Source organism: Anomaloglossus baeobatrachus, chromosome 5, assembly GCF_048569485.1.
Source record: "Anomaloglossus baeobatrachus isolate aAnoBae1 chromosome 5, aAnoBae1.hap1, whole genome shotgun sequence".
Classification (NCBI taxonomy): Eukaryota; Metazoa; Chordata; class Amphibia; order Anura; family Aromobatidae; genus Anomaloglossus; species Anomaloglossus baeobatrachus.
Window position 1 is genome coordinate 494,766,532 of NC_134357.1, and position 10,826 is coordinate 494,777,357.

Below are 10,826 nucleotides of genomic sequence, written 5' to 3' on the forward strand. Positions count from 1 at the left end.
GTTCATTTACATATGTGGCGGCAGATTTTATAAAGGTATTTCTCGGGTCTGCAAGGGAAGTCAGGGAACAAGGTGCACCTTAATAGAATGCAACACAGGAGCTGCAGAAGGTGCTACTTTTGATTCAATACTGATAAAACTGGTGACAGGTTTCCTTTAAAGGAATAAACGATACTGTGATCCTTAAAAAGAAGGTAGTTCCAGAAAAGGGAGCCAACACCTGGTTAAGTGGGGACATGTTGGTCCAGAATACAAGAGGGAGGGACGATACCGCTAGTGAATACTGTAAAGCCTGGTTTCACGTTTCAATATGCAGTGCGATCGCATTTGCGATCGCACCTGCCCCCATCGTTTATGTGGCACGGGCAATTTGTTGCCCGTGTCGCACAATGCTGTAACCCCCTGTCACACGCACTTACCTTCCAAACGACCCCGGCGAACATCCACTTCTTGAAGGGGGAGGGACATTCAGCGTCACAGCGACGTCACACAGCGGCCAGCCAATAGAAGCGGAGGGGCGGAGATGAGTGGGACGTAAACATCCCGCCCACCTCCTTCCTTCAGCATTGCCGGCGGGAAGCGGTGTTCATCGTTCCCGGGGTGTCACACACAGCGATGTGTGCTGCCCCGGGTACAATGAACAACAGGACGTGCGATATTTAGAAAATGAGTGACGTATTAGTGTACCGCCCCGGGGTTCGGCCGGCTGCCGAGCCGCTCGGATCCGGGCTCGTCGGTGGGTGGCTCGAGTTCCTCCCGGACCCGGGGGTCACGTCGCTCTGAAGGGATGCTGGCGCTACGTGGGGGGTGGTGTTCGGTGGGGAGGTTCACGGCCGGGGCCGCGGTTGTTTGGAGGTTAAGTTTGTGACGCCACTCATGGGTTGTGGTGAATGTGGACACCACCGCTGCCGTTAACTAGGCTCCCGGGGACGGTGTTGTGCAGCCTGGTGTTGACCCCTCTGTGGACAGGGGGTGATGATCCCAGGAACCGGTGGTTGTGAGGTGCGGGCGGGATGGTGCGGTGCGATGCGCTGCCCGAGGGCACTGTTGTACTCACTATTATAAATACACCGGAGTCTCTGGTAAACCAAAAGGATGGTGGTCGGTGCCCACAGCAGGCTGCACTTTGCCCCTTACTCAGGTTGGTGGTTCCCGCCTTTCTCCTGCACCTCTGTAGTAGAATGCTGACTTCCTTCGCTTCAGCGACGGGAGTCCGCTCCCCGGCTAGTGGATGTCGGGGAGCCTGTTTGCCCGCAGACGCTGGCCCGTGGGATCTCTATGCCTGGGCGGTGGCTTTCTATCCCCCTCGTTGGGCTGTAGCCTTCAGTCGGGACTTGGGCGGGAAAGAACCTAAGGTCCAGACCCTAATCAGTGAATTCGACTCGGTCCAGTGGCTTCTGGGCCTCGTACTGGTTCTGAGTACCCCTCCTGGTGTTCCGGTTTCCGTTTGGTTCTCCGTTCGGTACCGGCGGGCCACTACCCTGTCCCGGTCCCTGACGGTTCTACCGGCTGTCTTCCCGGCTCCTGCAGGCGGCCAAAACCGTCTGCCTCCTGGCCACAGGGTATCCGGGCTCCTACCCAGATCCCTGACAGACGTTACTCCTTTCCAACTACTCCACTCTTCTCTCCTAACTGAACTGTGTGTTTTTCCCGCCTCAGGCTATCCAAACTCTTCGGTGTGCATGGCCAACTGCCTAGCTCCACCCCGGGTGTGAACGTCAAGACCTGAGAGGGGTGACTCAGGGTTTTTAGGTTGGCTGCTGATACCTTTTAGGGGAAGGGTGTTTGTGCAAGGGCCTACCTGTGACTACCTGGCTAGTCCAGGGCATCACATCAGCGATGAACGAGAACGTGAGTATTTCTGCTCGTTCATAGCTGTCACACGCGACGATATCAGTAACGATGCCGGATGTGCGTCACTTACGACGTGACCACACCGACATCTCGTTAGATATATCGTAGCGTGTAAAGCCCGCTTTACTCTAGTAAAGTGTCAAGAATGTGTAGTGAGAGTGAGGAAGCGATGAGTACGAAAGGTAACTCGTCCTCCTGACGTTGGAGTCGTGGTAAGCACCGAGAGGTGGAACAAGTTGCAGCATGTGAGTGTGCAGAGAAGGTTGAGTACCTTGTTCAGGAACACATGTTGCCAGTAACAACCGCTGGTGTAGAGGCAGACAATAATGTCCTGCAAGAGAAAGTGGAATTGGAGAAAACATATTGTGATGACAGAATTCAGCAGGGTGAAATCGTGGAAAAGGAGCTGACCGATGAAGTAGTGGTGGTGGCCCCTTCGATTACTAAGCATTAAACTGATGATCTGTCGGGCGAGAACGCTGAAGAAGATGAAATCTTGAAGAGTGTTAGTGGAGGAAAAATCCACAAAGGTCATGGTGAGCAGACCGGTGATCCACCTAGTGTTGAGATGGTTGACAGTGAGAACAGCGGCAAAACTGTTGAAGCCATAGAACCTGAGGTTGAAGAGATGGAGTGCAAGAAAACCAGTGAAGTGCAGAGAGCCACTGAGGAAGTGAAGTCTAAGCTAGATGTCTCATCAGGAGCTGAGAGCTTGACTGAACCTGCTGATAACACCAAGACTGAAGACATAGAGATTGATTTGGCTCAGAAGAATGAGAAACCTGAGGTCAAAAGTGACAAAAAACTCAAAGGCTCTGAGGCTGTGGCTCAACCTGAACAGAATGTAGCTCAAAAGGGGGAGCCTTTAGTAAGAAAAGAAGAGGAAGATGGGTGTGAAAGACCCAAGTAATGGTCCGATGGCCGTAATGGTAAAGAAATCTGTTCAGTCTTTAAGTGCATGATGGATGTGCCCAAAGACTTGAGAGAAGTGTGTGCATGAAAACTTTAGGAAGGCCGTAGGAGCTGGGTAAAGTCTACTTCGCCCCAGGTGCTACTTGATTGGTGGTATGGTTTGGAAGTGAAACCACAGAAAACCGGGTGGCTATCCTAAGTGATATGCATTTACAATGTGTTCATACGAAATGAATGATCACTTAAAGAAGGAAGAAACCGCCATACGCTTAAAGCATAGCTAGCAGCTGATAGAAGCATTTCAAGAAGTGGTTGTAGTGAAGAAACAGTTAATTGGGCTTGCAATATGAGCATTGAGAAATAATGTTCAGCAAGCCAGGAAGATTCCGAGTGTTACAGCTATCAAATTGGAAGAAGACAGTGGAACATTTCAAATTTATGGGGAGAGCGGAAAAGCAGTCAAGAAAACTCAAAGTTGTTTTGAATTTGTGGAAGATTTCATCCAGGTGCCCAGAAATCTTGTTGGGAAAGTTATTGGATATAATGGAAAAATCATTCAGGAGATTGTGGATAAGTCCGGTGTGACGAGTGAGAATTGATGATCATAATGAAGCCAAGATACCTTGTGAAGTTGGTATGGTTCCATTTGTCGTTGTGGGAACAAAATATTGTGTTGAAAATCTACGGGCTCTCCTAGAATATCGCCTCGGATACATTGACGAACTGAGGCAACTGAATCTGGAAGGGCGCAGGATTACGGAACAACTTTGTCAAGTTGGTATGAGAAGGCGACCGCTTTCACGACAAGGCCCAGAGAAGGAAAACTGTGGTCTACCTGGTAAATGTGTTGCTTTGGATGTCACAAGCAACAGACACCCTCGAAGAGGAGGTCAAAATAGATCTACAATAAGAGAATGCAGAGGATCTAAAAGTGGCAAATCTTCTGTCAGCTCGATGTTAGGGAAACCCAGACAGTAGTTCCTGTAGTGCATTAGATAACTCAAGAGTCATACCGGACTGTAGTTTTGACTATAAATGAGTCTCACTACCACACTAAGGGGTACTTTACACGTTGCGACATCGATAGCATCGACTAGCGATGCCGAGCGCGATAGTACCTGCCCCCGTCGCACATGCGATATGTGGTGATTGCTGCCATAGTGAACATTATCGCTACGCCAGCTTCACAAGCACATACCTGCTCGGCGACGTCGCTGTGACTGCTGAACTATCCATCCTTCAAGGGGGAGGTGCGTTCGGCGTCACAGCGACGTCACTAATCGGCCGTCCAATAGAAGCGGAGGGGCGGAGATGAGCGGAAAATAACATCCCGCCCACCTTCTCCCTTCCGCATTGCCGTCGGGACGCAGGTAAGGAGATGTTTGTCGCTCCTGCGGGTTTACACACAGCGATATGTGGAGCTGCAGGAACGACAAACAACATCGTACCTGCGGTCGACCCGACATTATGGAAATGAACGACGCTACACAGATCAACGATTTTCGACGCTTTTGCGATCGTTCATCTGTTCATCGTCGCACCTAGGATTTACACGTTGCGATGTCGCTACCGGCGCCGGATGTGCGTCACTAGCGACGTGACCCCGACGAGATTTCGGAAGCGATGTAGCAATGTGTAAAGCCCCCCTAACTGTTGGAGACAGTCATGGAGAGAGAGGTCTGACAAAGTGGCTGAAACCTAAAGTCAACAGAGAAGATTCTCTGGTCCGGAAAGCAATGGTGCCAAGAACCATGGCTTTAGGCTTGGGGGTATGTGTAATATGGTGACTGGCTACATTGTAAATAGTAGGAATGCACCACACAAGTGGTGCAAACCTGGAGGTCCATTCTGGTAGTTGTAGTGCCACATGGTTTTGTTTAAGTATTCAAAGGGCCAAGTTTACAGATAGCTCGAGTGATTGGTGGGTCAGGCTATCTACAGACCTGGGTCTCAGTCAGTATAATGAGACTGTTTGTTTGGCACATGGCAGTCTGTGAGAAGCAGCCGCAGCGAGAGTGTGGACTGACAGGAGTCAGTGTGAAGAGGCTGCTCAACTGTGAAAAGAGGTATTAAAGCCTCTCTGAAGGGACCCCCTGGGAGAAGAGGGGTCCACTTCATCTGGTCAGTGTATGGAGGGCTGCAATGTCTCTTGCTTCTGAAAGATACTGGGTTGCTTCTGTATCCAAACCTGTGTGGGGGTACTGTGTGATAACAGACTTTAAATCCGTATTTCGGTTATGTTCCATTTTAGAGGTTTATGTATGGCAAATAAACCATTGGACTTTCCTGTGTGGTACCTCTGAGATGCAGGGACCCCCATCACGTGAAGTAAGTGAACTATCACTACATAATAAATTAAGGGACACATGTGATTGGAATGTAATAAAACATTTTGGAAGAAATTTCTGTACCTGCATGTTGACATTGATAAAAAGAGTGTTGGCACATATGAGTCTTTATTAGAATAGAACAGAAATGGTTGGCCCGGCATCTAGTCCAGTCATCTGTGGTAGCCAAACCAGGGCATTGCTCATTTCTGCGCCAGTATCGTCAGCACAGCATTCTAGGCAACTGCAATTTAATAGGTCCAATGATGTGAGTATCATTATCCTGTACCCCAAGTGTCAGTGTCATTATCCTGTACCCCAAGTGTCAGTGTCATTATCCTGTACCCCAAGTGTCAGTGTCATTATCCTGTACCCCAAGTGTCATTGTCATTATCCTGTACCCCAAGTGTCAGTGTCATTATCCTGTACCACCAGTGCCAGTGTCATTATCCTGTACCCCAAGTGTCAGTGTCATTATCCTGTACCCCCAGTGTCAGTGTCATTATCCTGTACCCCCAGTGTCAGTGTCATTATCCTGTACCCCAAGTGTCAGTGTCATTATCCTGTACCCCGAGTGTCAGTGTCATTATCCTGTACCCCAAGTGTCATTGTCATTATCCTGTACCCCAAGTGTCATTGTCATTATCCTGTACCCCCAGTGTCAGTGTCATTATCCTGTACCCCAAGTGTCATTGTCATTATCCTGTACCCCAAGTGTCAGTGTCATTATCCTGTAACCCCAGTGTCAGTGTCATTATCCTGTACCCCAAGTGTCAGCGTCATTATCCTGTACCCCGAGTGTCAGTGTCATTATCCTGTACCCCAAGTGTCAGTGTCATTATCCTGTACCCCCAGTCTCAGTGTCATTATCTTGTACCCCAAGTGTCAGTGTCATTATCCTGTACCCCCAGTGTCAGTGTCATTATCCTGTACCCCAAGTGTCAGTGTCATTATCCTGTACCCCGAGTGTCAGTGTCATTATCCTGTACCCCCAGTCTCAGTGTCATTATCTTGTACCCCAAGTGTCAGTGTCATTATCCTGTACCCCCAGTGTCAGTGCCATTATCCTGTACCCCAAGTGTCAGTATCATTATCCTGTACCCCAAGTGTCAGTGTCATTATCCTGTACCCCAAGTGTCAGTGTCATTATCCTGTACCCCAAGTGTCAGTGTCATTATCCTGTACCCCAAGTGTCAGAGTCATTATCCTGTACCCCCAGTGTCAGTGTCATTATCCTGTACCCCAGTGTCAGTGTCATTATCCTGTACCCCAGTGTCAGTGTCATTATACTGTACCCCAGTGTCAGCGTCATTATCCTGTACCCCAGTGTCAGTGTCATTATCCTGTACCCCAGTGTCAGTGTCATTATACTGTACCCCAGTGTCAGCGTCATTATCCTGTACCCCAAGTGTCAGCATCACTATCCTGTATCCCAAGTGTCAGTGTCATTATCCTGTACCCCAAGTGTCAGTGTCATTATCCTGTACCCCAAGTGTCAGTGTCATTATCCTGTACCTCAAGTGTCAGTGTCATTATCCTGTACCCCAAGTGTCAGTGTCATTATCCTGTACCCCCAGTGTCAGCGTCATTATCCTGTACCCCAAGTGTCAGCGTCATTATCCTGTACCTTAAGTGTCATTGTCATTATCCTGTACCCCAAGTGTCATTGTCATTATCCTGTACCCCCAGTGTCAGTGTCATTATCCTGTACCCCAAGTGTCAGTGTCATTATCCTGTATCCCAAGTGTCAGTGTCATTATCCTGTACCCCAAGTGTCAGTGTCATTATCCTGTAACCCCAGTGTCAGTGTCATTATCCTGTACCCCAAGTGTCAGTGTCATTATCCTGTACCCCAAGTGTCAGTGTCATTATCCTGTACCCCCAGTGTCAGCGTCATTATCCTGTACCCCAAGTGTCAGCGTCATTATCCTGTACCTTAAGTGTCATTGTCATTATCCTGTACCCCAAGTGTCATTGTCATTATCCTGTACCCCCAGTGTCAGTGTCATTATCCTGTACCCCAAGTGTCAGTGTCATTATCCTGTATCCCAAGTGTCATTGTCATTATCCTGTACCCCAAGTGTCAGTGTCATTATCCTGTAACCCCAGTGTCAGTGTCATTATCCTGTACCCCAAGTGTCAGTGTCATTATCCTGTACCCCAAGTGTCAGTGTCATTATCCTGTAACCCCAGTGTCAGTGTCATTATCCTGTACCCCAAATGTCAGTGTCATTATCCTATACCCCAAGTGTCAGTGTCATTATCTTGTACCCCAAGTGTCAGTGTCATTATCCTGTACCCCCAGTGTCAGTGTCATTATCCTGTACCCCAAGTGTCAGTGTCATTATCCTGTACCCCAAGTGTCATTGTCATTATCCTGTACCCCAAGTGTCAATGTCATTATCCTGTACCCCAAGTGTCAGTGTCATTATCCTGTAACCCCAGTGTCAGTGTCATTATCCTGTACCCCAAGTGTCAGTGTCATTATCCTGTACCCCAAGTGTCAGTGTCATTATCCTGTACCCCCAGTGTCAGTGTCATTATCCTATACCCCAAGTGTCAGTGTCATTATCTTGTACCCCAAGTGTCAGTGTCATTATCCTGTACCCCCAGTGTCAGTGTCCTTATCCTGTACCCCCAGTGTCAGTGTCCTTATCCTGTACCCCCAGTGTCAGTGTCATTATCCTGTACCCCAAGTGTCAGTGTCATTATCCTGTACCCCAAGTGTCAGTGTCATTATCCTGTACCCCCAGTGTCAGTGTCATTATCCTGTACCCCAAGTGTCAGTGTCATTATCCTGCATCCCAAGTGTCAGTGTCATTATCCTGTACCCCAGTGTCAGTGTCATTATCCTGTACCTCAAGTGTCAGTGTCATTATCCTGTACCCCCAGTGTCAGTGTCATTGTCCTATACCCCAAGTGTCAGCGTCATTATCCTGTACCCCAAGTGTCAGTGTCATTATCCTGTACCTTAAGTGTCAGTGTCATTATCCTGTACCCCAAGTGTCATTGTCATTATCCTGTACCCCAAGTGTCAGTGTCATTATCCTGTAACCCCAGTGTCAGTGTCATTATCATGTACCCCAAGTGTCAGTGTCATTATCCTGTAACCCCAGTGTCAGTGTCATTATCCTGTACCCCAAGTGTCAGTGTCATTATCCTGTACCCCCAGTGTCAGTGTCATTATCCTATACCCCAAGTGTCAGTGTCATTATCTTGTACCCCAAGTGTCAGTGTCATTATCCTGTACCCCCAGTGTCAGTGTCATTATCCTGTACCCCAAGTGTCAGTGTCATTATCCTGTACCCCAAGTGTCAGTGTCATTATCCTGTAACCCCAGTGTCAGTGTCATTATCCTGTACCCCAAGTGTCAGTGACATTACCCTGTACCCCAAGTGTCAGTGTCATTATCCTGTACCCCAAGTGTCAGTGTCATTATCCTGTACCCCAAGTGTCAGTGTCATTATCCTGTACCCCCAGTGTCAGTGTCATTATCCTGTACCCCAAGTGTCAGTGTCATTATCCTGTACCCCAAGTGTCAGTGTCATTATCCTGTACCCCAAGTGTCAGAGTCATTATCCTGTACCCCCAGTGTCAGTGTCATTATCCTGTACCCCCAGTGTCAGCGTCATTATCCTGTACCCCAAGTGTCAGCGTCATTATCCTGTACCTTAAGTGTCATTGTCATTATCCTGTACCCCAAGTGTCATTGTCATTATCCTGTACCCCCAGTGTCAGTGTCATTATCCTGTACCCCAAGTGTCAGTGTCATTATCCTGTATCCCAAGTGTCATTGTCATTATCCTGTACCCCAAGTGTCAGTGTCATTATCCTGTAACCCCAGTGTCAGTGTCATTATCCTGTACCCCAAGTGTCAGTGTCATTATCCTGTACCCCAAGTGTCAGTGTCATTATCCTGTACCCCCAGTGCCAGTGTCATTATCCTGTACCCCAAGTGTCAGTGTCATTATCCTGTACCCCCAGTGTCAGTGTCATTATCCTGTACCCCAAGTGTCAGTGTCATTATCCTGTACCCCCAGTGTCAGTGTCATTATCCTGTACCCCGAGTGTCAGTGTCATTATCCTGTACCCCAAGTGTCATTGTCATTATCCTGTACCCCAAGTGTCATTGTCATTATCCTGTACCCCCAGTGTCAGTGTCATTATCCTGTACCCCAAGTGTCATTGTCATTATCCTGTACCCCAAGTGTCAGTGTCATTATCCTGTAACCCCAGTGTCAGTGTCATTATCCTGTACCCCAAGTGTCAGCGTCATTATCCTGTACCCCGAGTGTCAGTGTCATTATCCTGTACCCCGAGTGTCAGTGTCATTATCCTGTACCCCAAGTGTCAGTGTCATTATCCTGTACCCCCAGTGCCAGTGTCATTATCCTGTACCCCAAGTGTCAGTGTCATTATCCTGTACCCCCAGTGTCAGTGTCATTATCCTGTACCCCAAGTGTCAGTGTCATTATCCTGTACCCCCAGTGTCAGTGTCATTATCCTGTACCCCGAGTGTCAGTGTCATTATCCTGTACCCCAAGTGTCATTGTCATTATCCTGTACCCCAAGTGTCATTGTCATTATCCTGTACCCCCAGTGTCAGTGTCATTATCCTGTACCCCAAGTGTCATTGTCATTATCCTGTACCCCAAGTGTCAGTGTCATTATCCTGTAACCCCAGTGTCAGTGTCATTATCCTGTACCCCAAGTGTCAGCGTCATTATCCTGTACCCCGAGTGTCAGTGTCATTATCCTGTACCCCGAGTGTCAGTGTCATTATCCTGTACCCCAAGTGTCAGTGTCATTATTCTGTACCCCAAGTGTCAGTGTCATTATCCTGTACCCCGAGTGTCAGTGTCATTATCCTGTACCCCAAGTGTCAGTGTCATTATCCTGTACCCCAAGTGTCAGTGTCATTATCCTGTACCCCGAGTGTCAGTGTCATTATCCTGTACCCCGAGTGTCAGTGTCATTATCCTGTACCCCAAGTGTCAGTGTCATTATCCTGTACCCCAAGTGTCAGTGTCATTATCCTGTACCCCAAGTGTCATTGTCATTATCCTGTACCCCAAGTGTCAGTGTCATTATCCTGTACCCCAAGTGTCAGTGTCATTATCCTGTAACCCCAGTGTCAGTGTCATTATCCTGTACCCCAAGTGTCAGTGTCATTATCCTGTACCCCCAGTCTCAGTGTCATTATCTTGTACCCCAAGTGTCAGTGTCATTATCCTGTACCCCCAGTGTCAGTGTCATTATCCTGTACCCCAAGTGTCAGTGTCATTATCCTGTACCCCGAGTGTCAGTGTCATTATCCTGTACCCCCAGTCTCAGTGTCATTATCTTGTACCCCAAGTGTCAGTGTCATTATCCTGTACCCCCAGTGTCAGTGCCATTATCCTGTACCCCAAGTGTCAGTATCATTATCCTGTACCCCAAGTGTCAGTGTCATTATCCTGTACCCCAAGTGTCAGTGTCATTATCCTGTACCCCAAGTGTCAGTGTCATTATCCTGTACCCCAAGTGTCAGAGTCATTATCCTGTACCCCCAGTGTCAGTGTCATTATCCTGTACCCCAGTGTCAGTGTCATTATCCTGTACCCCAGTGTCAGTGTCATTATACTGTACCCCAGTGTCAGCGTCATTATCCTGTCCCCCAAGTGTCAGTGTCATTATCCTGTACCCCAAGTGTCAGTGTCATTATCCTGTACCCCAAGTGTCAGTGTCATTATC

General features: G+C 48.3%; 1 pseudogene; it reads left to right on the forward strand.

Annotated features, from left to right (window-relative positions):
* Positions 1-2,140: 2,140 nt before the first annotated feature.
* Positions 2,141-3,744, forward strand: LOC142312825 (RNA-binding protein FXR1-like; annotated as a pseudogene).
* Positions 3,745-10,826: the final 7,082 nt, after the last annotated feature.